This window comes from Rousettus aegyptiacus, unplaced genomic scaffold (assembly GCF_014176215.1).
Source record: "Rousettus aegyptiacus isolate mRouAeg1 unplaced genomic scaffold, mRouAeg1.p scaffold_m13_p_9, whole genome shotgun sequence".
NCBI classification, from domain to species: Eukaryota; Metazoa; Chordata; class Mammalia; order Chiroptera; family Pteropodidae; genus Rousettus; species Rousettus aegyptiacus.
The window spans coordinates 5,443,557-5,467,883 of NW_023416312.1; the positions used below are offsets into that span (position 1 = coordinate 5,443,557).

Sequence of the window (24,327 nt, forward strand, 5' to 3'; positions counted from 1 at the left end):
TATCAAGCAGGTGAGCTACCAGGCATTTCACTGCTCAGTTCCTCCAGCTGTCCTGATTTACAGCCCAAAGTGCTTTCATTCTGGGCTCATTTTGGCCAGCCCGGGCCCTAGCCCCGATACCCTTATAAGCCCAAGGGAAAAACTGTCACATCAACTAGCAAATAGCTCTTATGGGCTTTGGCATTGAAGATATGAGTATGAATTTTGACTGCCACTTACAAATTGTGTGACCTAGGCATGTTAATTGGCATCACAGGGCCTCAATTTCTTAATTTATAAAGCATAGGTACTAATATTTATCTCACAAGGATTTTTATGGGTAAAGATTTGTTGGGACAACAGATACAAAAGTGCCTAACATATGTAGCAGGTGCTCAATAAATATTACTGATCTAATAGCCCCAAACTGGAAACAGCTCAGATGTCCTTCAATGGGCGAATGGTTAAAAAACTATGTTACATACATCTAATGGAAAACTACTCAGCAACAGAAAGGATGAAACTGCAGATACACACAAAACTTAGATTATTCTTCACGGTATGATGCTCCATGAAAAAAATCCTAAAGGTTATATAATATATGATTCCATTTATATAACATTTTTGAAATCACAAAATTTTAGACATAGAGACTAGATTAGTGGTTGCCAGGGGTTAGGGATGAAATGAAGGGGTGAGAGGGAGGTGGGTATGGTTATAAAAGGCCACTATGTAGGAGTTTTTAGTAATGAAACTGTTAAGTATTTTGACTGTGGTAGTGGATGCACAAACCTACACATGTGATAAGAAGCATAGAACTAAACACATATACTCACACATGAACACACACACGAGTATTAGTAAAACAGGGAAATCCAGTTAAGATCTATGGATCGTATCAGTGTAAATACCCCTGTTGTGATATTACATTACAGTTTAATAAAATGTTACCATTGAGAGAAACTGGATAAAGAGTTCATAGGAACTGTCTATATTATATCTTATGACTTCATGTAAATCTACAATTATCTTTAAAAATTTTTCAATTAAAAATACAAACAGTCTAAGAATTATACATGCTATGTGTTATAAGAAACACTATTTAACAACAAACTCAATTTAATAACTTAAGAAAAAAGAAGAAATACACTGTCTCATTAAATCTACTTATAGATTACAGGGTAAATCCTTACTTGAGAAATATTAAAACGTGTGTGGGTGTGAGGGAGGGGAAAATTACAACTTAAATCAAGGAAATATGATGGTTTCTAAAAGATTCTCTACCCTCAACCTAGCTTCCATCTTCTATTCCTCTTCTTTCTTCCCGCACTCTCCTCTGATGCCCAAGGCTCTCATTAAGCCTAATTCTCAAAAAGAAGAAAAGATAACTTCTGGAAAAACTAAGTCATACTAAGATGTTGCTGACATGATTAATCCATTTTTTATATGTTGTTTCTCCCTCATCTCTGCCTACCTCCCATTCCCAACTCATCTTTGAGCCCTAGTACAGTGACTGGTATATAGTGCTCATTAAATATTTTGTGAAGCTAATGAAATTATTTTAAAAGAGAATTGCTGATTAGGGTAGTTCCTAAATTAGAGGAATAACTCTCTAGTGATGAAATGTTCAGCACCTTAGCATCTGGTTGGAAAAGGTAGTTAGGGATGGAGACCTTTCCTGGCTCTGTTCAAAGAGCCCAACAAAACCTCCTGACCACTCTAATCTCATTCATATGCAAAGCTCATCTTTTCCCAAATATGTGTTCCAAGTTTTGAAAAATTTAGCCTAAAATTGTAAAAGCCTATATATTGGGAAATCAAATTGTCATTAACACAAATGTGACTTCTGTTGTGTGTTCTAGATCTATCAGATGATTATTGGTGATGAGAATTTTGTCTTCTAAATTCATGATCTTGTTTCTTCTATCCTGAAAAAACACATTTAAAGTGGTATACATGGTGTATTTGAGGTAATATTTAAAGATTTCTCCCTCTGGCTTGAAAATTCTCCTCTGGAGAATAATAATTAACTTGAATTCAGATTTATGCAAAATGTGATAAAAATAACTCTATTTTAATTATTGGCAAACTAATTTTCATTTTCTTAGAGTAGATATAATTAAAAATGGAAGCCAATATACAAGTTCTCATGACTTTATTCTTCAACTTAGCTTAGATATTAAGATAATGTTTTAAAATATTATCCTAATACATTTTTCCTTTTTGGTAGGTAGCTTTTAAAAAAGAATAAGAATCACTTGTTATTTTTTCTGTTATTAAGATTATGCAATAAGATGAAGGCTGTCATGACAGGAAGTAGATATAGCATAGGATAAATTAATCATTGCTTAGCTTTAAATTAACCAGATTTTTAAAAAGCCCCGACTAGGATAATAGTCTTGAAAGTCAGACTAACAAGGGAAAGAAAAGGGTTTTCTCAGGATTCCCAATGTTGGGTTCTTATAAAATAGAAACCAAAGCTTAGAGGGTTGGCTATAGAAAAAACATAGAGTAGAAGGATGCGGACAAAGCATAAGTAAGGGAATCTCTCACACACAGGAGAGGGAATACCCTTCTAGTTCTGGGATGTGAAACTGGTCAAAGAGAAAGGAAGATACAAATGTCCCCCTATCTCCCCATCTTTCCCGCCCTCCAAATAGGGCACAAGGGCAGAAGTTAGGGATGGTGGAAACACCCACATGGACTTGAGAGAATCTGAAAACATCAGGGTAAGTGATTACCTCACCAGGCACATTCTGAAGTAATACAAGCATTTCAGAGGAACCTGCCATAGCATCGTGTTTCATTTTCCTTGATGACAGAAAAGTGAAGCAACAGCAGCCTTGTAGTCATACATACTCCAGAAGGCAGGAGAGAGTTCCTGGGCTCTTAACTTGGACATGGAAGCATTGAGGGGGCGGATGTATTCCAGAAGTATGCTCATGGAATCTAGACACACTGGAAATGGTTTGTCTCTTACATAGTAGAGCCTCAGAGGCTGATGGCAACTTGACAACTGGGGGCCAGAATTATCTGCAGGCTCATTCACTAACATGGCTGGGACCTTAGCTGAGGTTGTCAGACAGAACACCTACACACGACCTCTCTGTGTAGCTGGGGCTTCCTCACAACATAGTGGTTCAGTTTCAAGAATGAGCATCCCAAGAAAGAGAGCATAAGTGGAAGATATATTGCCTTTTCTAGTCTAGTCTTGAAGTCATACATCACTTCTGCTGTGTTTTGTTGAGACAGTTGCAAAGACACAGCCAGGTTCAAGGGGAGGGAAAAGAGACTCCATCTTTGGATGAGGGTGTGGTAAGGCTCTGGAAAAGCATGTAGAACTAGAATTATCCGTAAGGCCATTTTTGGAGAATAACAACCACCTCGTTATAAGACTAGAAGCCATTAGACACCCTTCAACCTATTTCCTCTCTACCCCTTCATTTTACTGGGGTCTTATTACACATTCTTCCCCTTTCTGTCCTCTTCCTCTGTCTCTCCAGGGCCCATTCCCTCATACATCCCCTTGATCCACCACTCCCTGCTCCAACATACTCCAGTTCTTTTCCTGTAATAAAACCTACTTGCATATGCAAGTGTCACCTGGCCCTCTTCACATCTCACTGTGGGAATTGGGATTTGGGAAGCCGATGCATAAAATGCTGATAATCTGGCTACTATTATTGTTGTGATATAATACTAACCTCTGATCCAGGAGTCTTCTGTCTTCTATCAGCATCTGTAAAACTGAGGCAGGCTAGTTTGTTATTTTGCAAGCAGGGTGAAATCTTAGACCATTCGCACTTCTTTGAACCTACTTTGTGCCAGGAGATTTCACATACAATAATACTTCATCTTCACAATACCCCTGTGATGTAGATGTAAATAGCCCCATTTTCTAGATGATAGAACAGATTTGAAGAGGTTTAGAAACTTGTTCAAGTAAGTGGCAGGGTTTGTATTTGAACTCAGGGCAGTCAGTTTCCAAAGCTTTGTTTTTCCAATCCTGTGACCATAGCCTCTCTTTGCTTCATGGAAATAATGAGTCTTGGTTACTTAATGTCCAATTTCCCAGAGATTGTTCACCTTCTGTAAAGGACAAAGCCATTTCAAGAATAGCCTTCTACTTGACTTGTGAAATTTTTGAAAATCCAGGGCTAATTGAAACAAAAATCTGACTCCTCACTATATTTCATTTCTTTGTGTCTTTTTACATATATTTTCCGTTATTGCAAAGTTCCACATGGAATTTGAGAATCTGGCAGTTGGTAATTTTTCTCAAGGACAAGAAACATTAAGACATTTGTTCTTGGAAAAATAAATCCATGTATGTGACCTGTATACCCGCATATATATACAATGGAGCAATCTATTCAGAGTTTATTTTTATATAGAGGACTGCTGTTATGCAAATATACACAGACCCATTCTATGCTTCAAGGGCATTTTCTGAATGGAGAACCGGGGATGGCAGGAAGGAGAAGAGGACAGAAAGAAAGAGACAAGATCGTATAGACACACAGAACAGATTTACCTTTTCTGGGTTCTTTTAGATGTCGTTGAAATAAATGTTGTATGATGATTTGAAAGCATATGCAGTATTTTAACCCCACCTTTAGAAGTAGAGCTCTGAATGTTAATGAATGTCCGTTGTGGCTTCTTGAGGTCCACCTTAGTAATTCCACAACAGCAGCAGAACCCCTTTGTTTAGGCAACTGAGTAAAAATAGCAACAACATCTGAAGTCCTCTAGACCCCAAATTCAGCTTTAAAATTCTCCTAGAATGATTTCTCTCCTGTCATTGGTGATGACAGATCAGATTAACGGTGGTGGTACATCTTGCTGTCTGCTACTTCACACTCTGGAGTATTGGAGGCTTCCAAGAACCAAGTGTCAGGAAAATAAAAGGAAGATCAGGGGCCAATTGGCCTCATACTTAAGCCTTGAATGCAAAAACAATTTCTCAAGCCTCCACATGCTTTCCAATCCCCCTCCAGCCCATAGACTCAAGTCTGATTTTATCATGTTCACTAGAGCCCCTGGTTTAATTAGCATAACTGTGGCTGTGAGAGCACATGGCAAAGATTATGGTTTCCATGACCTCACTGATTCTGGAAAGCACTGATAGTTCAGAAAAAATATGTATTTTTTCCTTCTGGGATTAAGAACAAATCTAATAACTCATATAAAACACACCTCCCCTTACCATCCTCTCCTCCTCCAAGTACAGATCCTCTTATTCTCTTTTCTACAACCAAATTCAACAATCCATTTAAATGAATTCAGGGTTAACAGGTACAGACATGGGTCACTTGTCAGCACTCTTCTACCTAATAGATGTGGTCCATTGTCCCTTGCAGCTCCCTTTTCGGAAATGACTGTTGAATGTTTAGCCTATAATGTATAGGACTTGCATATGCTTTCCTCAACAACCTCAGTTGGACAAATAGGTAATTTTCTCTCCATATAATTCTTCTCTTGGTGAGCTGCTATACTAGGAAGCAGCAAATGGAGCTTCTTTTTTAGGAGACTCTGTTGCTTTCCTGTTCATATCCCTTAAACTCTATGATTTCAGAGTGTTCCCACTGACTTCCAAATGGCACCATCTACATCTCTGTGCCTGAGGGCTTTTTCTGGAACAGTTGAGGCCACTATGACCCTATATGTGGCAGGCTTGAAGTGCCAAGGAACTACTAACCCTGAGAGCAGACTTCATCCAGTGCTTCTTGGCTATAAGTACCTCAGCTCCCTTTCCCCTCATGTGAGATAAATTTGAGACCTGTGTTTTACATCATGTCCCAGAACATCCCCATAGGATTAATTTCCAATTATCTATTGTGGGTAGATGACTTAACAATGTATTTTCTTTTTAATGCCTACAGCACCTGGTCTTCCTAAGTGGTCTCCCATCCAAGTACTAACCAGTCCTGACCTTGCTTAGCTTCCAAGATCAGATGGGATCAGGCACATTCAGGGTGGCATGGCCATAGGCAACAATGTATCCTTTATTGGATGCCTTCCCTTCTCTGAATCACTTTTCCACTCTCCTATTTATGTTCCTAAAACCTCCCAGATAAACTACTTACACTGAATTCTTGGGGAAACACAAATTAAGATGCCCTCTTCAAGTTATAAGGTCATTAAAGAAGCTTCCATTAACCCATTAGGTGAAAGTTCGAGGAAGCATAGATTAATGATTCTGATACCCTTTAGAGGCTCTGATAGAGGGGGAAACTTTGGCAAAGAAGTTTCATATGATCGAATGCATGAATTTCTGCTTTCTGTTGGTCAATTATCCTCAAAACAAGTCAAGCAGCCCTCACTGAGTTTGGTAGTTTTCAAGTGCTTGCTCACCAGTTTCCTTTACCACTTTCATCCCTCTCGGTGGATAAAGTCATGATTGTTTCTGTGATGAGAATAGTTAACTGCCTTTATATATAAGGGATCTGGGTTTCAAGACTAGGTGCTGTAGGTGTTTAAAAAAATACATTGTCAAGTCATCTACCCACAATAGATAATTGGAAATTAATTGGGATGCTCTGAGATATGGTGTAAAACACAGGTCTCAATTGTGGTATAATTGGGCATGTTAAAATTCTTTTAAACTCTAGTTTACTGACCCCTAAATTCAGGACAAAAATACCTGGTAGGTAATTCATTCAGCAAACATTTTTTGCCCCATGTATATACAGGTTTTGTGCTAGCTTCCTGAAGATATAGTCATGAATAGGTACAGTTTTTTCTTTCTTGATACTCAGCATAGATGTTGTGAGTTCTAGAATGAAACAGCTTGTCTTCAAATTCTACTTCCAGCTAGTACCATGACCTCACTAAAAATTTTTTGTTTGTTTTTTATTTTTTTGTAAAGTGGCACCAATTTTCTCACAGAGTTGTGAGAGTATCTATGATCAAGGTAAGTATGTTGAAATATTCGATTGAGTAATACATAAGAAGTTTACAATAGTTAATATTTATTGTTTACTACATGCCAGTCACTGCTTAAACATTTTAAATGCAGAAACTCATTTAGGTCACCCAAGAATCCTTAGAGATAGACACTATTCTTTGCTATTTTCATCATCCCCATTTTACAAATAAAGAAGTGAAGAAAGACCAGGTAGCTTGTCAGAGGTCACATAGCTAACATATGGAGTGAGGATTTGAACCTAGATGGTCTCAATATAGAACCCACACTCTTAATTTTTCACCTTCACTTCTTAAGGTGTGACTCTTGGAGGAGCTTGTTAGAAATGCAGAATCTTGGGCCCACCCCATTGAATCAGAATCTGTAGTTTAACAAGATACCTATATTATTAATGTGCACATTACAATTGAAGAAGGTCTGCTCTACCCCATGCTAACTGGAGTTGGATGATTTAAGGGCTTTAGTGGAGCTATGTCTAAGATGCCATTAGAGAAAAAGTCCAGGAAGGCCTGAATTGAAGATAATTAGATAATTAAGTGAAACATTATTACCTTATCTGAAAGCATTGGTATATAGGTGCTCAATAAACACACACACACACACATACACACACACACACACACCACCATCGTGAACATGAGCCCATAACAGTGACTTGTGAAAGCCTAGCTTCCTCTCCTTCCACAGCTGCCCCACAGGTGCTACTAGCCCTAACTCATTCTGCATTTGTCATCGGCCATTAGGCATTATTGCTGACAGCCACGTTCTCTCTTACCTCGATGGTTCAGGGAGGAATTTGCATAGGCATAATTGGTTTGTTTTGTTTTCTTCCCTTCTTTGTTGTCATGGTTACTCAGTTCATTTGCATCTTTAAGCTTCTTTTATATTAGCCTGAAAACCACTGAAAACATCTCCTTTAAGGGGGGGAGGAATCTTATATGAAGGGCAAGGCAGAGTCCTAATTCCCAAGGGTCCAGGTGATGGTTTTAGATGAAGATACCTTTAAAGTAGAAACAATTTTTAAGATATAGCTTAAAACCACAATTTATCTGGAGACTTCCTCTTCAGATCTAGGGTCAGAGCTCTGTATCTTGCATATGTGCATGTTTCAGTGGCAGAGAACGTGTCCTGGAGCAGAAAAAGTCATCATTGGAATGTGACTCAGTGCAGAGACTACAGGGAGAAGGCACACTTCCCAAGGCAATTCCATTCTTCCAGTTGCTCAGGGATAAAAGAAGTCTATCTCATTAAACCTTTAGTCCTGATGATGTCAGTCACAAAGGAAACTCAAGATTCCTTGGTCACCCCTCACTTACCTACCTTAGTTCCCAGATGACTTTGTACATCCCTCTTTCAGTCATCTATTGTACCCAAACCACACAAAAATGTAATAGCTTAAAACCAATTTATTATTTCACATGATTCAATGGGTTAAATAGCTGTATGGTTCTTCTTCTCATGACGACAGCTGGGGAAGCAGTTATTTGGGGGCTTGATTGGATTAGAATATCCAATGTGTCTTGCTCACATGGCTGGCAGTAGATGCAAGCTTTTGGCAGAAAGCTCCAGTGGGCAGTTGCCCAAAGTTCCTTTGTTCCCCTCCATGTAGTCTCTCCACATGGCTTGGATTTTTCATAGAATGGTAGCTGAGTCCCAAAAGGGAGAAGTCCAAGGAAAGAAGTTCTCTATTGGTCAAGGAACAGCACTCATTCATGGGAGAGGGGAATAGGCTCTTTCCCTCTTGATGAATATACAAGGAAAGGAGAACTTGCTGGGGATTCCTTGGAGACTAGCTTATGTACACCACTTCCTGATTTTTCCCCCACCTTTCCCCAAATACTTAAACATTTCTGCTATGCCCTCTGGACTTCTTGTTCAGTCATAAACAAAGTTCCATTTATCCTAAATCTCTTCTCTGAATGCTTCCTTTATCTTCTTGCTCTACATGAAACCTGACCTTGAGGACACAACTTTTCCTGCCACCTTTTCAGGTAGTAGCTGTTTTCTTTCCCATGTTACTCCTATCCCTGGACTGGAAGGTGGGATAGGTACCTTTCCTTGCTATTTGTTCTAGTTTCCCAGATAATTCTCTCTTATTCCTTACTAACACCACACCTACTTCCACCTTTGAATGTCAGGTCATCAGACTATAGCATCCAGCACTCCTCCTGGTTACAGTCATCTGCCAACCCTGTGTCATTCTTTCTCTTTCCTTCAAGATTTTAGATCACCTCACTGTCATTCCCTCTAATACTGCCCCTGTCTTGATTCTTGGGGATTTCCATACCATATCAATAATGTTTCCTATATTTTGCCTCTGTACTTTGACTTTTCTTCTTCCAATGATTTTTGTCTCTCTCCTCCTTATCCACACCCTGGATTTCCAATTCCTTTGTCTCCTTCATAATCTCTGTTTTCCCAAGGCAACAAATCCAAGCAGTTAAAAAAATTTAATTATTATTTTATATTAGTTTCAGGTATATAAGTACAATGTATATAGTATAATGGTTAGACATTTATATAATTTATGAAGTGATCCCCCCAATAACTCTAGCTCCCATCTGGCTCTACACACTGCCATTACAATAGTATTGATTATATTCCCCAACTGTACTTTACATCCCCATGACTGTTTTGTAAATGCTAATTTGTATTTCTTAATTCCTTCATCTTTTTCACCCAGCTTCCCAACCCTCCTCCAATCTGGTAACGATCAGTTGGTTCTCTGTATTTCTGAGTCTGTTTCTGATTTGTTTTGTTTGTTTGTTTTGTGCTTTAGATTCCACATATAAGTGAGATCGTATGGTATTTGTCTCTCTGTCTGACTTATTTCACTTAGCACAATAACCTCTAAGTCCATCCATGTCATTGCAAATGGTATAATTTCATTTTTTTTTATGGCTGAGTAATGTTCCATTGTATATACATACCATTACTTCTTTATCCAATCATCTATTAATGGGCCCTTAGGTTGCTTCCATATCTTGGCTATTGTGAATAAAGCTGCTGTGAACATAGGGGTGCATAGATCTTTACAAGTTAGTGTTTTGGTTTTCTTTGGATAAATACCCAGAAGTGCAATTGCTGGGTCAAAAGATATATCCGTTTTTTTTTTTTGAGAAGCCTCCAGACTGCTTTCCACAGTGGCTGTACCAATTTGCGAACCCACCAACAATGTATGAGGGTTCCCTTTTCTCCACATTCTCACTAACACTTGGTTTTTGGTTTATTGATGATAGCCAATCTGACAGGTATGAAGCAAAATCTCACTGTGGTTTTAATTTGCATTTCTCTGATGACCTTGAGCATCTTTTCATATGTCTATTGGCCATCTGTATTTTTTCTTTGGAGAAATGCCTATTCAGGTCTTCTGCCCATTTTTTAATTGTATTGTTTGTTTTTTGTTGTGGAGTTATATACATTTTGGATATCAACCCCATTCAGTAGGTTGTCTTTTCATTTTGTTGACGGTTTCCTTTGCTGCACAAAACCTTTTTAGTTTGATGTAGTCCCATTTGTTTATCTTTCTTTTGTTTTCCTTGCCCAAGGAGATATATCAGAATAAAATGACTAATAGCAATATCAGAGAGTTTACTGCCTACGTTTTCTAGAAGTTTTATGGTTTCAGGTCTTACTTTAAGTCTTTAATCCATTTCGAGTTTATTCTTGTATACAGTTTAAGAAACTGGTCCTGTTCCATTTTTTTGCATGTATCTGTCCATCTTTCCCAAAACGATTTGCTGAACAGACTGTCTTTACCCCATTGTATATTCTTGCACTTTTGTTATAGATTAAATGACCATATATGCGTGGATTTATTTCTGGGCTCTCTATTCTCTTCCATTGATCTATGTGTCTGTTTTTATGCTAATATTATGCTGTTTTGATTACTGTAGCCTTATAGTATAGTTTGATATCAGGTAGTGTGATACCTCCAACTTCATTTTTCTTTCTCAAGATAGCCATGGCTTTTGGTGATCCTTTATGATTTCTATAAATTTTTGGATTATTTTTTCTAGTTCTCTGAAAAATGCCATTGGTGTTTTGATAGGGATTGCATTGAATCTCTAGATCCATTTTAACGATGTTGATTCTTCCTATCTATGAAGATGTTTCCATTTATTTGTGTCTCTTCAATTCCTTTTTTCAATGACTTATAATTTTCTGAGAATGAGTCTTTTACCTCCTTGATTAATTTGATTCCTAGGTATTTTATTGTTTTTAATACAATTATAAATGTGATTGTTTTCTTAATTTCTCTTTCCAACAGTTCATCATTCGTGTATAAAATGAAACCGACTTCTGAATATTAATTTTGTATCCTGCTAATTTATCAGTTCTAACAGCGGGTTTTTTTTTTTGGTGGAATCATTAGGGTTCTCTCTATGTAGAGTATCATGTCATTTGCAAATAACAGTTTTACTTCTTACTTTGCTATTCGGATAACTTTTATTTCTCTTTCTTGACTGATTGCTGTTAGGACTTCCAATACTATGTCGAATAGAAGTGGTGAAAGGGGTATCCTTGTCTTTTCCTGATCTTCAGGAAATTGCTTTTAGCTTTTCTCCGTTGAGTGTAATGTCAATTGTAGGTTTATCATATATGGCCTTTATCATATTGAGGTATGTTCCCTCTATTCCAACTTTGCTGAGAGTTTTTATCACAAATGGATGCTGGATTTCGTTTAACACTTTTTCTGCATCTATTGATATGGTCATATAACCTTTATTTTTTAGTTTGTTAGTGTGGTGTATCATATTAATTGATTTGTGGACATTGTACCAACCTTGCATCCCAGGAACAAATCCAACTTGATCATAGTGTATTATATTTTTAAAGTATTGCGGAATTCAGTTTGCCAATATTTTGTTTGGGATTTTTGCATCAATATTCATAAGAGCTATCGGCCTATAGTTTTATTTGTAATGTCATTGGTTTTAGAATCAGGGTAATTGTGGCCTCATAAAAAGAGTTAGGGAGACTTTTCTCCTCTTGAATTTTTTGGAGCAGTTTGAGAAGAATAGGTATTAATTGAATGTTTGGAAAAATTCATCTCTAAAATCAACCAGTCCAGGACTTTTGTTTTTCAGAAGTGTTTTGATTACCAATTGAATTTCTTTGGTGGTAATCTGTTGGTTCAGATTTTCTGTTTCTTCTTGACTCATTCTTGGGAGATTGTACATTTCTAAGAATGTGTCCATTTCTTCCAGATTGTCCAATATGTTGATATATAATTGCTCCTAGTATTTTCTTATAATCTTGTATTTCTATAGATTCTGTGGTTACTTCTTCTTTTTCGGTTCTGATTTTATGTTTTTGGGTCCTCTCTGTTTTTATTTTATTTTTTTGATGAGTTGATTAAAGGTTTATCAATTTTGTTTATCCTTGCAAAGAAACATCTCTTGATCTCATTGGTCTCTTATATTATTTTTCTAGACTCTATTTTGTTTATTTCCACTCTGATATTTATTATTTCCTTCCTTCTACTCACTTTGGGTTTGTCTGCTGTTTTTTTTTTAATAGTTCTTTTAAGTGTAAGGTTAGATTGTTTGAGCTTTTTCGTGTTTCTTAAGGTAGGCCTGTATTGCTATGAATTTCTGTCTTAGTACTGCTTTTGCTGTGTCCCACAGATTTTGAATTGTTGTGTTTTCATTTTCTTTTGTCCCAAGTTATCTTTTGATTTCTTCCTTAAGCTCATTAATAACTCATTCATTGTTTATTAGCATGATTTTTAGCCTTCATGTGTTTGTGTATTTTCCAGCTTTTTTTTCCTTGTAGATGATGTTTAATACCATTGTGGTCAGAGAAGATGCTTGATATGATTCCAGTCTTCTTAAATTTATTGAGACTTTTATGGCCTAACATGTAGTCTACTCTGGAAAATGTTCCATGTGCACTTGAGAAGAATATATTTCTGCTGCTTTGGGGTAAAACATTCTTAAAATATTAATTAAATCCATCTGGTCTAGTGTGTCATTTAAGGCTTCCTTGTTGATTTTCTGTCTGGAAGAGCTGTCCATTGGTGTGAATGCGGTGTCAAAGTTTCCTACTATGAATGTATTACTGTCGCTCTCTCCCTTTATATTAGTCAATAATTGCTTTATATGTGTAGGTGCTCCTATGTTGGATGTGTATATGTTCACTAGAGTTGTCCTCTTGTTTTATTGATCCCTTTTTCATTATGTAATGCCCTTCTTTGTCTCTTATTATAGCTTTTGTTTTAAAGTCTATTTTGTCTGACATAAATATTGGCAGGTGATTATTGATAGGTATCTAGTTACTGCCATTCTGTCATTCGTAGTTACGAATTTTTTCCCCCTTCTTTTTACAGAAGTCCCCTTAACATGTCTTGTAATACTGGCTCATTGGTGATGAATTCTTCTAGCTTTTTCCTGGGTGGGAAGCTCTTTATCTCACCTTCAATTTTAATTGATGGCCTTGCTGGGTAGAGCAGTCTTGATTGTAAGTTCTTGTTTTTCATCACTTTGAATATTTCGTGCCAATCCCTTCTGGCCTGCGGTTTCTGTTGAAAAATCAGCTGACATTCTTATGGGAGTAACTTTGTAAGTAACTAGTTGTCTTTCTCTTGCTGCTTTTAAGATTTCCTCTTTGTCTTTAACTTTTGGTATTTTAATTATGACGTGTGTTGGTGTGAGTCTGTTTAAGTTTATCTTGTTTGGGACTCTGAACTTCCTGGACTTGTAGGTCTATTTCCTTCACCAGGCTAGGAAATTTTTCTATCATTATTTTTTCAGATAGGTTCTCACTCCATTGCTCTCTCTCTCTCCTCCTTCTGGTACCCCTATGATGCAGATGTTGGTACATTTGCTGTTGTTCCAGAGGTCTCTCAAAATTTTCTCATTTTTTGGATTCTTTTTTTCCTTTCGCTCTTCCAATTGGGTGTCTTCTGCTAACTTGCCTTCCAACTTGCTGATTCGATCCTCTGCTTCATCTAATCTACTGTCGATTCCCTCTAGTGCATTCTTCATTTCAGTTATTGTATTCTTTATTTATAACTGGTTCTTTTTTAAGGGTTCTATGTCCTTTTTTATGCTTACTATCTCTCTGTTGAAGTCCTCACTGAGATCATCTATTCTCCTCCAAATACATTGGGCATCGTCATAACCAGTGTTTTGAACTCTGTCTCTGGTAGGTTGCTTGCCTCCATTTCATTTAGCTTTTTTTCTGGAGTTTTGGCCTGTTGTTTCATTTGTGGCACAATTCTTTGTTTTCCCATTTTACTTCCCTCTCCGTGTTTTTTTCTATGCATTCAAAAGAATTTTACATCTCCCAACCTTGGCCAGGTGGCTTTATGTACTAGATGTCCTTCGTGGCCCAGTGGTGTAGTCTCCCTGATAACTTACACCAGAGGCTCTGGGTATGTTCCTTGTGTGGGTTGTATGTGTTCTCCTGTTATAGCATAACCTTGATTATTTTTTGCACCTCAGAGGATGGGATTGACTCTCGGGCTGATTGGCTGTGGGGATTGGCCACATCCACAGGGTGCAGGCCTTTTAAAGTGGCCATCTAGGTTTTCAGGTTATTTTCCTCTCACCCAGGTGGCCAAAATTCCCACTGATTTTTACAGTCAGATTTTATGGGAACTCCTCTTCCCAGGTGTGGAATCCTGGGCTGGGGAGCTCCTGTGAGGGGTTAGGGCCCCTTGTTCCTTCAGGAGGGCCTCTGTACCTTGCTATCTGTAACAGTGTTCAACTGCCATGCGCGGGTGTGAGACTAGCCCATTTCGCTTATCTGTCCCTCCTACTGGTCTTGATGTGGCTTTTTCTTTATAGCATTAGATGTAGGTGTTATTATTATTTTTTTAAGTTTTATTTATTTTTTTATGGTGACATTGGTTAACAAAATCCAAAAAGATTCAGCTGTGCATTTTAATGGTAAAGAATATATATATATATATGTATGTATGTATGTATGTATTTATGCTGTGTATTCACCTCCTGTTGTTAGATTTCTTTCTGCCACCACATATTTAACCCCCTTTACCCAATCTACCTCTTCCCTCCCTGCTACTGTCTGGTAACCACTAGTCTATAGTCCATGTCCATGAGTCTGTTTGTTTGTCCTGTTCATTTGTTGCTTTTAGGTTTAAATCTCACATGTAAGTGATACCATGTGATTTTCAACTTTTCCTGTCTGGTTTATTTTGCTTAGCATGATTATCTTGAGGTCTATCTATGTTGGTGCAAATGGCAGTATATCATCTCTTCTATGGCTGAGTAATATTCCATTTTATAAATATACCACAGCTTCTTTAGCCAATCATCTATCGTAGGACACTTCAGTTGCTTCCATGTCCTGGCCACCATGATAATGCTACTATAAACATCGGTGTGCAAATATCTTTTTGGATATGGGTTTTCAAGTCTTTGAGGTAAATACTCAGTAGAGGAGAAAATTATTATTATTTTTTAATGGAAGATGTTTTCACCGTAGAAGAGATTGAAGACAGGGCATCAGAAGTTTGGGCTCCTAGTCTGACTATGACAAATCATGATGAACTTGCTTCCTGCAAATTACCTTTGCCTTTAGAAAAATGGGCCCATAGCAGTTGCTGAAACTGAAGGCAACAAAGGGAAGTTATGAAAAGAAAATGAAGCTCTGTTTTGATGTGTATATGTATACAATTTTGTACTTTAAGAATGAGGAAGATATACCAGCATTTTCACTCCAGTACTCAATAGAACTTCATGCGTATGTGGACAAGTTGTGTACAAAATGTTCATAGCAGCACTATTGCAAAGAGCCTCAAACTGTAATAAAAAGCCACAAATACTTATTGTATCAGTTAGCTTTTGCTACATAACAAACAACTCCAAAACTTAGCAATTAAAACAACAAACCATGATTTCACAGGTCAGCAATTTGGACTGGACCTAGCTGGATGGTTTTACTGGTCTGAGCTACCAAGATTGGATGCTAGGTACCAATAGCACCCCCTCCTTCAGTTGTGACAAAATGTCTCCAGGTACTTCCAAATATCCCCGAGGGACACAGTTGCTTTCAGCTGAAAAGCACTGCTCTAGAAAAACTATTCAAGAAACATCAACTTAGGTACCACTATGAAAAAACGAGGAGGGTGATGATTAATGGGTGGCAGTGAAGCAAGTGGAGAAATAGGGAGAAGTGAAATGGATGATTATTCAGCCCTAGCTGTGTGCATTGCTAATGTCTTGAAAGTCTCAAAACAACCTTGTGAAGAAGTTGCCACTACTTTATCATATAGATGAGCTAGAGGCTTAGGGAACATAAGTAACATGTGTGACTATTAATAAGTTGATCTGGTGATCCAGTTCAGGTCTGCCTGACTTCAGTATCCATGCCCTTTCCCCTATGGATTAAGGGCTGCCTCACACTTAGGCCAGAAAAAGTCAGAGATGTCTAGCAGTAGTTGCCCATGATGGCTGCTTGTCCCAAGACAGGGACATAAATTTTCCTTAATGAGCTCAAAAGTTAGTACCCAAGGTCTGGTGAGTGACTCTAAGAGGGCAAGGCTCAGGCGAATTACAAATAAAGACACCACTCATTATCACAACTTTAGGTCACATATCTTCTTTAGGCCTAGGTAGGACATGGAAACCTTTATCAGTTTAGGATAGAAAGAATGTGGGCAATTGAAACTCGCCAATAATGGGCATACCTCATTTTACTCTGTAGGTCTCTTTAAAAGATTTTTAAATGATTTTTTAATCTTTAAAAAGTCAATTCGACTTATACTTTAACAGACAATGCATATATGTAGTACATCATTCAAAAGATACAAAAGAATAAACAATAAAAGATAACTTTTCTTCCTAGCTTCATACCTCAAATCCTTATTTCCCATCCCAGAAGGCAACCACTGTTACCATCTCTTTGTATATCCTTCCAGAGATACTCTATGTGCAGTCAAGAAAATACATATATTTTTTCCATCAGTGGCAGTGTAGTATACACATTATTGAGCACCATAACTCTGTGTGTGAGTGCATGTGTGTCTGTGTGTGTGTGTATACAGATACATAGATGTCTGTCTATCTGTATACCTATCTTGGAGCACTTTTCATATCAGTACATAAAGATCTGCCTCATTATTTTTAATGGTTGTCTAGTATTGCATATTAGGAATATGGCATAATTTGGTAAACCAGTCTTTTAGTGATGGACATTTAGGTTGTTTTCACTCTGTTCCTATTACAAACAAAGCCACAGCTCTGTACACATATTTTTCCCCACATGTGTAAGTATGTCTGTTCACTCTGTATTTTATAAGCTTTCATTTCCTCCTTTCTGCAGTGTTGGTACTAAGACGAATATAACTTTGGAAGCAAGGGAAGGGAATAGAACATTTGAACAAAATATCAAGTATACAATTAACCTTGATAAGTCAAGCACCAGAAGTAAAAATAGAAGACTGACCACATTTGGTAAGTTAAATATTATGTTATCTGGTTTCTCAGGCCCCAGATTCCTCATCTAGAATCTCCTAGAGCCAGCTAGGTCCACAGATATTCTTTAGTACATCCTTTCTCCATGTTTTTACAAATGAGGACATTGGGATCATAAGATTGTTGTAAATAGTAGAGCTCGGTTAGATTGAAATCTAGGTCTTCCAAACTCCAATTCTGTGCTCTTTTTAACACTATCACAATGTCCCTTTCAACCCTAATATTTTGAAACAGAGAAAAAAATTTTTATTTAAAATCTAAACTAACTGTATCCACCACTTTCCTTCTAAAGCTGTGGCTTAATTCATAGCAATGAGGAACTATATTTCTGGTCTCTTTCATCCAAGGGACTGTGGAGTGAGGGAGAAGGCAAGGATGGATAGTTCAAAACCTCTGCCAGTGGAGTATTTGGCCCATTTTGTAACAAAATATATAATAATGATATGCAGAAGTGGCTGCTCACCTTGGTAGAGATATAAAGAGGTAAAATACTTTGCATAGTATTGTGAGAGGAATGAGTTTTCAGGGGGACCCTGATGACGATCCCAAAACTGGGTAAGCAAGGAGTTTTAGAAGATAAGCAGCATGGCTAACAAATGTGGAAGGGTGGCCTAAATATTTTATGAAGATAAAGATGTTTAATAGTCACTTTAAGTTGATTTGCCTTGTGGTATAAAATCATATCAAAATGTTTAAAAAATAAAAAAATAAAATGTTAAAAAAAATGGATATTTAAAAAAATAAAGTAAAATCACATCATAAGTAAAGTCAGCTTTATACACAAATGCCTTCGGTAAATAGTTCTCTGTAGAAACCAAGAGAAGAGAGATGAGCTCTACCTACAAATTAGGTCAGAGTAGAGAATTAAGAACAGCTGTAAGAGAAGAGATAATCAGGGAGATAGCAAGACTTGTAATGGAAGCTTAGAGTGGAGGTGATCAGGGTAAAAGGCAGCCTTCCATCGGAACATGAAAACACTTAGACATTGAAAATCACCATACAAAGGGAAACATATTATCATTATTATTTAATTTGTCTTTTAATGACTAAGGGGTATGACATCATTTAGGAATGTTTCGGTTGCACATAATAGAAATCATAACTAACACTGTTTTAAATACTAACTTTCCCTAACGAGAAGACCAAGAGCAGAAGTTCTAGGATTATTTCTTCAGCTCTACCATGTCAGGGCACTGGGTTGGCATTGTGTAGTTCTCTTGTCATTTTCTCCCTGAAGTTCACATGAAGGCTGCCATAGCTCTATACAAACCAGTCTTTAAGATGTCTTAAAATCCAGAGTAGGAAGATGAGAAAGGGAGAAAAGTATTCTTATAATGGGCAGAAGTATCTTTCCCAGGGGTTCCCCAGGAGACTTTACTTCTCTTTGGTCAGAACTGACTCTCATCTCCATCCCTAACTACAAGGTGAACTGAGAAGTAATTAAGCTAATCTCTTACTTTTTATGACTTTAATTCATTCTTGAAAGCCTCACCACTAGTGGGAAGCTGTTATTTTTTAAAATCCATTACTTACTTACTTACTTACTTACTAACTTAATTAATTTTTTGACACCTACGGCATCTGGTCTTCCTAGGTGGTCTCCCATCCAAGTACTATCCAGGCCAGACCCTGCTTAGCTTCTGAGGTCGGACAAGATTGGGCATGTTCAGGGTACCATGGCCATAGACTAAATTCTATTAATATTAAAAAGAAAAATTATAAGATTTCTTTCCCAATCCACGATAACCACATAATTTTCACAGGTAAGAAAATGTATCATGTGAACAATGAAAACAAGTTTCTATAAGAGATTACAAACAAATTGAAAATGAAAGTAGATAAATCATTTGTACACAAAATGTAATGTAGAAAAAGTAGATGGGGTAGGGATGGTGGAAAAGAGGATGAGGGAATCATTATTTAGAAGATAAATTATTTTGTCAACACCATTGCTTCACCACCTTTCCAACTTCAGAGAGGGGGTTTTGTGGTTATTTTGTACTCTATCTGCACTTAAATAGAAAGTTATAGCCTAGAAATCACCTTTAGGACAAAATAAAAGATAAATATAAGAGTGCTTTGAAACATGTTGAAAAATTTAAAACATGAAATTGTGCATGCACAAAGACTAAAGAGATGTAGGTGACACGTGTTCATCCATCTCACTTGGTATCTATATGCAAAGAAGATCATTTGGGGCTCATTCAAACATGACACTCAATTCAAATTTGTTCCATATGGTAAGCTCTGACTAGTAAATATATGTCAGGTAAAATTGGTGGGCATGACTTAGTCTGAAACTGAGATAATGTCATGTCGCTTCTTATTTGTTTAGTGTTTTGAGGGTGAAAAAGCCAACATATATTGGGGAAAAGGCAGTCATTGTTCAAAAAGTGGTACAACTTTTTAAGAGCCATTATGACAAAAAGTCGTTAACTGAGCAGTCGTTATGTGAGATAAGTCTGCACATGGAAAGGGGGAATGGAATTGTCTCGATTGGTTTCTCATTTATTATAGTCACCCTTTAAGCCCGGGCACATTGCCAACCTCAGCTAAATTAGAATGAGTCTTCTCCCACAGAAAAGGGGAATGGCTGTTGTATAGGCCACTAAATATGTGTGCCACAAGATATCTGTTTCCTTCCACATTGCTTGGAAGATGTGCATTATGCAAGGAGTTAACTGAGGGTTAGTAATTTGACTTACTTGTAATTTTAATCAGAGTTAATAGCTCATTGTGGTTCTTAGCAATACTTCACTGGCAAGTAATTGATGGTCAGTCGGTGGTGCAAAGAGTCCTCAGTATCAAAGAGACAGGCAATAGCCACCCTTCACACTGCAAAAAATAGAGCATTTATCACTTGCTTTGAAATCTGAAGATCTATTTGCAGCATTGTTCCTTAGCTATTCAAAGTGGAATGCTCCATCCTGTGTATCAGACTTGGTGAGGGCTCCAGTGACCATCTCTTGGTACTATTTATTGTGGATATGAATCCCACCCAGAATCACTTTTCAGATGATAAAACTTGGAACTTTCTCTTCTTTGAACTTGCTGACTTCCAAATTGAGTTATTGATTCAGTGACTCTTAACTGAACATCATTGTGAGTTAGGCACTTTTCTTGGTCCTGTGGAAAATTCTGAGACAAATCAGACATGACTCTTCCCTCAGAAGGCTTACTGTCTAGCAGAGGTGATAAGACATAAATAACAATGGTAAAAGGTAGAAAGTAGTATCTGTATCACAAAAATGGGACAGATAGATGTTTCTGGAGAAAAATGTAGGAATATTTATAAGTATCCTTAAATTTTTCATATCTCTTGATCCAGTAATTCAAATATATTTAACCTAGAGATTTTTGGACCCCTTGGAAATCTATACATGATCTTCAGATGAATTTCCTTAAAGTGTGTGCAAAAGTGCAGTTATATGTTTGATTGCATTATTTTTCAGAGAGGACCCTTAATTTTGCCTAATTCTTAAATATAAGCATTGTTGAACTCACTAGGATACTACCACTTCTAGAAACCTATCATAAAGAAATGGACGTATGGACAAAGATTTATTATTAAGGATGTTTATCACAGCATTATACATAATATCACAGCATTATATATATAATGTATATTATATATAAAACTGGAAAAACTCAAATATTGAAATGCTGAGAATTAGTTAATTGTAGTACATCTACACAATAGAATTATGTTACTGTTAAAATGAGACATCAAAAAATTAATGATGTGAAAATATACTCATGATAAAATGTTAAGTAAAAAAACTTGTATCCATGGTATGCTCTCAATTATGTTTTTTTTAAATAATTGAAAAACCTAAAGGATAACACAGGAAAATGTTAACAATGATTATCTTTGGGCGTTGTGGGATTGAGTGATTTTTTTCCTTTACTCTTTTCCATGTTTCTCAACTTTTCTACAATGAGTATGGATCATTTCAAAAATGAGAAAAAATTAAAGTTATGAAGAAACCAGTCCAGATGTAGTATCATGACAATTCTGCAGTGAGACCCCTTTTATTTGGAAAATCAGAGAAGCCTCTTAGAGGAGGTGGCCTTTTAGCATAGCTTTGAGTCATGGCCACATTCTTAACCTTCTGAGGGGCAGGGAGAGGGCAATTAAGGGGAGTAGTTGAAGATGTCAAGAGTTGAAGGAGAGAACTCCATATAGAACCTAATGTGGTGGTGACCCAATCACTCTCTCTAGGAGTCCTGGAGCAGGGAGCACTGGTCCACTTTCAGGCAAATGGCAATTTTGGAGTGTGGGCTGCCTCCCAGGGCCTCTCAGGACCCCTAAGATGTGGCCTATACTATCCAGAGACCCTTCCCATTCTATGACAGGGGTTCAACATAGGGTTACACTGGATAAATTATGGAAGGATAGGAGTAATCAAAAGTTTGGGAGGTGGACATTTCTGGGGGGAATTAGTGAAAAATTCTTAGTGGAATTGGAAGACTCAAGAAAGATGGTGAGAAGGCAAAAATTATATATCTCTTTGTAACTTAAATTGTTTTAAAGCCAGATGTCTTAGTGTGAAGTTCTACTTTTTAATCCATTATATACCCAAAGGAAAACAAAAGCTAGTAACAGATTGATTAATGCCATATGGTGTAAGATTGCACTGCATAATGTTTATTAGTATAAATTTACTATTCTACAATATTTTTTAAGGAACTGATTATGCATTTTGAATAATTAATTCATTTGGGAAATAACACTTAAGAAATTAACTCAAAAATGGAAATGAAGCTATTTGTATAAAGTAACTGTTTTTATAACAGAGGAAAAAATATTAGAAATCCACTTGCACAAGAACTCAAGGGTGCTTAAATATATTAAATAAAAGAAGTATACCATTGCCATGAAAGTTTTTAGTTTTGATCGTTACATGGATACATCAATACAGGTTAGGAAAAAAGCAGAAAACTAGTAGGTATAGATTGATTAAAATATATTGGTACAATATGGGGTTCCAGTCTCATAAATAGTGGCAGTCTCATAAATAAGGTTAAGAGGAGTTGGGAGTCTGTGATGGATGGTTTTACTTTGACAAGTATTCATTTCCATTCCTTTCTATGATCTGCCCTCTCCTGAGGAGCTGGAAGCCCAGGTGCTGGCGTCTCCTAGAAACCCTTGCCAGCCAGCTTCTAGGATAATATCCTCTGTGGAGAGGCCCCTTTACAAGATTTGGAAAAGAGAAGAGAAGCAGAAGCCATTATAAGAACAAGAAGGTGTGTAGACTTTACCAGACAATAGATGTAAGATTTTCAGCAGCTTCTAGTCATTCTCTTGTAAATCACCCATTTCAGTGCAGCAGGCAGCTGAGACCATTAATGGCAGCTTTCTAGAATTCCTGCAGCTTCCTGGTTTCTTAAAAGCTTGGGGGCACTTTTTCTTGACCTTTATTCCTCAGCCCTTCCAATGGTTTTGTAAGTATTTAATTTCTGAATTAAATCTTTTCTTCTTGGACTACCTAGAGTGGTTTCTGATTTCCTGACCAAACCCTGACTAATATTGGGTCTTTATAATACCTTTGTTTGCTTTCATGACAAAGTTGGTTAAACAGCTGAAATATATGTTTAGCTATTACCTTATTATATCCCTCCAGGTTAAATGTATTTTAAAAATATATATTATGTATAGTATTCTTACCTAGATGAATTATACAATATCTCTCTCATCCACATCACCATTGCTTTTGTAATCTCCAGCATATGCCCTTACACAAAATGACAGGAGTGGACCAACAGATGTTGTCATAAAAGAAAGAAAGTGAAAAGAAAATCTTATCACTCTAAATACTTATTGTTTAGCTTGAAAATATAATAATTGTATGTGTGTTTTAAAGGGGATTACATGGATCAGCTTACAAGTTGATGTGAAGACTTTCTATTGCTATCAAATGAATAAGTCAAGATTTGACTAGACATGATCAACAGTGCTTTGATTTAAAAGAAAGAGGTGCTTAGACTCTGTACTATCCTGCATAGTTACCAAAAGAACACAGTATGTATGTGTATATACATAATTTGTGTGTATGTACATATATATTAAATATACATATGTGTGTGATTTTGTTCTTGTAGAGATATGAATTGTAATTGAAACAATACCCTCTGGCAACTTTAAACACTTCACATCTTTTCCTTTGTTTCCTCCAAACCATCTCATTTCACCATAGAAAATACATGAAACATGGAGTCCAACCAAGTCTGTAACACTGCTAGCCAGATGTCAGAGAGTCCTTGCATGGGCTACTATCTGGAACTGCCAGAGGGGTGTGGTAAATTATTTGCAAAAATGGCCACAATAACTCCTGTGCTCTCTGTATGCATATCCCTTTGCAATGTGACTTTGTGGCAATTCTCATCAAGATGTGGAATCTATTTCTCCACCCTTTGAATCTAGGCTTGACTCCATGACTGCTTTGACCAGTGGGGTATTAGAAAACATGATGGAATCAGAGACTTGAGAAGTGCTACTGCACTGAGCTTATCCTCTCTTGATACTCCTTGGAACCCTAAGAACTCTATCAAATAATAAACCTGGGCTGGCCTGCTGAAGATGTGTGACCCAATTATCTACAATGTTCCAACCAACAGCCAGCAGCAACCACCAGATATGAGTGAGGCGACTTTAGACCAATCAGCCTCTAGTCAATACTCTTGCCGACTCAGCTGTATGCATAAGTCCAGGCAAGACCACCAGAAGAACTGTCCAGTTGATCCCAGGCCAAATTGCTAACCTGCAGAATCATAAGTTAATAAGTGATTATTGTTTTAAACTACTAAATTTTGGAGTGGTAAGAATTAGGCCAGGTATCAAGTTGTGAGCTTGAGTCAGAACTTGAGACACCGTTCCCTGCCTTCCCCTCTACCAAGGAAAATAAAAAACAAAAAGAAATCTCCATGAAGAAGGTAGCTAACTGCAATTTATGACCTCTGCCTTAGAGGAAGGCAAAC

General features: G+C 37.1%; 2 pseudogenes; both read right to left on the bottom strand.

Moving 5' to 3' along the window:
* Positions 1-5,852: 5,852 nt before the first annotated feature.
* Positions 5,853-5,971, bottom strand: LOC118608193 (annotated as a pseudogene).
* A 12,947-nt stretch (positions 5,972-18,918) lies between these two features.
* On the bottom strand, positions 18,919-19,037 carry LOC118608032 (annotated as a pseudogene).
* Between the last annotated feature and the right edge of the window lie 5,290 nt (positions 19,038-24,327).